At 32.7% G+C, this 5,000-nt stretch overlaps 2 protein-coding genes across 2 annotated transcripts in view; one reads left to right on the top strand and one right to left on the bottom strand.

The window, feature by feature from the left end:
* Positions 1-4,270, bottom strand: part of LOC136826906 (major facilitator superfamily domain-containing protein 12-like) — a 106,305-nt gene extending 102,035 nt beyond the window's left edge. Inside the window, exon 1 of the mRNA XM_067084435.1 lies at positions 3,946-4,270. The gene's annotated coding sequence lies outside the window, so the exon portion shown is untranslated. The remainder of the gene's footprint in view (positions 1-3,945) is intronic.
* Amacr (Alpha-methylacyl-CoA racemase) overlaps positions 1-5,000 on the top strand; it is a 164,167-nt gene that overhangs the window by 53,539 nt on the left and 105,628 nt on the right. The gene's annotated exons all lie outside the window — the stretch shown is intronic.

The raw sequence follows: 5,000 nt of genomic DNA, 5'->3' as shown, positions 1-5,000 counted from the left end.
TTAACATGAACAACACAATAGAGAGAATAACAGCAGAAGAAGGTCCTACGCACGCCTGTGACAGACACAAGGTGACTAGGGTATTATTGTGCACGAATCTACATCAGTATTTCAGGGTCTCATAAGCTAAAAAGCACAGGCGTCTATGACGCTGCCAAGTTGACTTTTCTACACTTTTTCAGTCAAGGGAATGCATGGCTTCTGGCATAAGACAGGCTGACTTTATGGCACCGCAAAACGAAGTGGATATTGGCGTTAATCTGGATGGTGGCAGACATAGTTTACTGTTTGCCATCCTAAAAAACTGGGACACTAAAATAAACTCATTAAAAACGATCTTCTCCGAATTTGTTACGTGGCACTGTGTAGTGGACTCTTTGACTTTAAACTGTGCACTTGCATACTTAAATTCACAAGCATATATATATATATATATATATATATATATATATATATATATATATATATATATATATAATATATATATACATATACATACATACATTCATACATAAATACATACATACATACATATATATGTAGTGGACTCTTTGACTTTAAGCTGTGCAATTGCACACATAAATTCTAAGCACATATATATATATATATATATATATATATATATATATATATATATATATATATATATATATATATATATATATATAAATATAAGGGAGCCCATAGAAACGCCAGAATGTGGAAAATAAAGGCTACTTTCAAAGACAGTCTCTCTCCTCAGGCTGAGGAGACAGACAGTTTGTCTCTGAAATACAGCCTTTATTTTCCACATTCTGGCGTTTCTATGGGCTCCCTTATATTTGATGGAATTCTGTTTTAACAAAAATATTTCACAGTCATATATATATATATATATATATATATATATATATATATATATACATATATATATATATATATATATATATATATATATATATATATGTATGTATATATATATATATATATATATATATATATATATATATATATATATATATATATATATATATATATATATATATATATATATATATATATACATACTATAACTGGCCCTCTCCACCCTGAATGCGACCTACCATTGTGAGTAACTACTAGGTAAACAACTCACGAATTAGGCCAACAGAGACGTACCAGGTCTGATGCTTTCCTCACACGGATATATATATATATATATATATATATATATATATATATATATATATATATATATATATATATATATATATATATATATATATATATATATATATATATATATATATATATATATATATATATATGTATATATATATATATATATATATATATATATATATATATATATATATATATATATATATATATATCCGTGCGAATAAAGCATTAGACCTGGTATGTATCTGTTGGCCTAATTAGTGAGTTGTTTACCTAGTAGTTACTCACAATTCTAGGTCACATTCAGGGTGGAGAGGGCCAATTCAGTAGCAGTCTTCGTCCAAAAGTAATAGCAAAAACGGGAAAGTTAATATTTCCTACAGCCACCATTATATAGGAGAATTACATGAATTACATGTACTCGTATGTGTGTGGGGGAAGGTTGAGAGAGAGAGTGTGTGTGTGTGTGTGTGTGTGTGTGTGTGTGTGTGTGTGTGTGTGTGTGTGTGTGTGAGAGAGAGAGAGAGAGAGAGAGAGAGAGAGAGGAGAGAGATAATTAAAGGAGAATAATAAAAATCGCCTCTCAAGCAGGGTTGAACGTCAATGCAGATGCCAGGTTTATGATCACGCAGCGTTACCAATCGCTCCAAGGAAGCAAACCTTCTTCCTTTTTTCTGCTGGGAAGTAAGTGCCAACAATCTGCATACCTTCTGTCCGCGTTAAACGTGTTTTCGTCGGCAGTTCTCTCGCAAAGCAGAATTTAAAAAAAAGCAAACATTTGTTTCACGTGACGCATGAACATCAGTGTAACTGGTAAATGAATGAGAGAAATGAGCTTCATCTCTTGAAAGACCTTGAAGAACTTAGATTCACATATATCATTAAGAAAGAGGAGCCGGTTCGACTCTTGGGCGAGGGTGGGCGGCCGGCTTGCTCCGTTAAAAACCCCTTGTGACCTAAGCGGTTAATTAGTTTATTGGTAGTTAGTCGACTGGGGTGATCATAAGCAGGGCTAAAAAAAGGGCACGTGTGGCTACCATCCTCATTCCAAAAAACTTGCTCAGTACCGGGAAACGAACACATGGCATCACCCCATCTATCTATCTATCATTGCAATATATATGTATATATATATATATATATATATATATATATATATATATATATATATATATATATATATTTATATGAATATATATATATATACAGTATATATATATATAATATATATATATATATATATATTTATATATATTATATATATATATATATAATATATATATATTTTATATAATATATATACATACACATGCATACATACATAACCGTTCCTAGCAACGAATCACCACAGTGACTAACTACCTGGTGCACAACTCATGATTTAAGTCGACAGATGCAAAAAAGATCCCAGCGGATTATGCAGGCGCGTGCGTGTGCATCTGAACTGGCGTGACATCAAAATGATAATGAAATTCCGCCCCTATGGCCTTAGAGAATGTACCTTTTCTGAGAAGTTTTTGATACTTTTTTTTTTTACGCAGATGTATATTCAGATCTCGAAGTACTACAACAACAATAATAATAATAATAATAATAATAATAATAATAATAATAATAATAATAATAACAAACTGACCCGTAAAACGTTTACAGATATTAGCGGCTTCAAAAGACCTCGTGAATTAAAGACTACATGTTGTTAAATTTCTTGAAAATTGTGCTTTTCTTCCATACATTAACGACTGTATGCTACAGTAATAACCTAGAAATCACTGGGAACACCTTAGAATAATAATAATAATAATAATAATAATAATAATAATAATAATAATAATAATAATAATAATTAAATAATAATATAACTTATTATTATTATTATTATTATTATTATTATTATTATTATTATTATTATTATTATTATCATCTTCAATTTTGCTTCTGCTTTCCGTACTAACGCCATCGCTATTTTTTCCCCGTTCCATTCAGAAAAATAAGAACTATAACCTTTCAGGAACTAAAGTGCTCATTTTGGTTGAATGATGATGAAACACATTCCGCAGTAAAAGCAGTAAAAGAGAGAGAGAGAGAAAACAAACCTTCATTATTTTTAGTGGTAATTCCAATTAGAGGTAAACTTTACGTGTCAAAATGTATAAATAAAATTAAATTACTGACCATATTGAAAAAATGGTTGGTCCAACTTGACCTTTCCCGTGAATATTTTGTATTTTAAACATTCTGCGAAATATTTTTTTATATTTTCCACAATAGTTTTAACAATTTTCTGAAAGCTTCAGATTTATAAATTGTTCTAAAGTGTTCTAAAACGTTCTACACAATTTTATTTAATATCTCAAAACATATTCTTAAATGTTTTATTTCTCATAAAAATATTTTAAGGGGATGCGGGAGGTTAAATGTATATCATTATTGTAGTTGAAAATCAATATAATTTTGTTTTTTAGGGTTACATGATTTTATATTTTCTGTACCACAATATATACAGTATTCCTTGTTATATTAATATGGGAACTGGGTAAATTTTGACCAGTAATAATATTATTATATTATTATATATTTTTTTAAATGTTTTATATCATTTTAAAATTTTCAGATTTCCTTTTTAATACTTTTTCACATGTGACAAACTATATAACATTAAAGCGGTAGTACCCTTCTGAATCAATAGCGAATCACATAAAAAACTAACAACATAACTCCTTAAACTGACCTTGAAGGAATCAAACAGTAATTTATTTGTATACAAGATTAAGGAAAGTGTAATTAATTTCTTGAATTCCTTACCTGGCAAATGATTGCGACTCTAAGCTGTGTTGCGTAATACCCGGCTCTCCCAGGTAGTCCAGCAAAGTTTCGAAAACTTAAGATTCTGAAACGCTCTGGTCAAGAGATTAGCGGTTGGCGTAACTAAAAAGTCCCTTTCCGTCAGGACGCAGCGTCACGGCAAAACGTTAAACGCCTCACTCAAAACGTCACTTCCGAGAGAAACTCGACAGCAGCTTCCAGTGCAAAGCTTGCGACCGACGTCGACCGCTGTCAGCAGCAGGAAGCGCCAAGAGACGCTCAGGCAAGAGTTAAACTCGACTTGCAACTGAGACTAAAAGTCGGGGTTGAGCCTGCGTCTATGACCCCCGCCTCAACTCTTTCTCTTTTCTCCTTCAGTGTTGGCCTCCTCCTCCTCCTCCTCCTCCTCCTCTTCCCCCTCATTTTCTCTACTTCCTCCTCTTTCGACAGTACCGCCAACATAGCAAAAAGAAAGAGAGAGACAGAGAGAGAGTGAGACCTAGGGATGGGGGGATAGTTGTGAGAAAAAGAGGGGCGAGGAATCTGGGCTGAACCTACGTTTACGAACCCCCACTACAACTCTTTCTCTTTCCTCCCTCACTGTTGGCTACCCCCTCCTTTCTCACTTTCTCTGTTTCCTCCTCCTTTTTCAGAGATACCATCAACATAGCGAGGGAGGAAGAGATTGCGAGATGTATAGAAGGAGCGAAGACACGTTTAAAAGCTACTTCGTGACATTGAATGTTGGTTGCTTGGCTACAGCGAGTTTCGGTGACAACGAAACTTAAGAGTTGATTCATTGACAATAGTGAAAACGTTTGTTATTTACAGTAGTGAAAACGCTTGTTATTTACTCAACGTAAAATGTACGTACAGGGTTTTAAAATTAAACGATCGAAGTGAAAGTTCAGTTAATTTGTATCACTTTAACTTAGTGGCTTTCGTTCCCCATGGGTCTAAGTCAGAACTACTTAATTAAGTTAAGAATACATTAGAGGAATGATGGCATATGCTTGCCACCCACTGTACTGTTAATCTTCCCGCAAACTAGTCCT

This window comes from Macrobrachium rosenbergii, chromosome 41 (assembly GCF_040412425.1).
Source record: "Macrobrachium rosenbergii isolate ZJJX-2024 chromosome 41, ASM4041242v1, whole genome shotgun sequence".
Classification (NCBI taxonomy): Eukaryota; Metazoa; Arthropoda; class Malacostraca; order Decapoda; family Palaemonidae; genus Macrobrachium; species Macrobrachium rosenbergii.
This window is presented reverse-complemented; position numbering and strand designations above follow the sequence as displayed.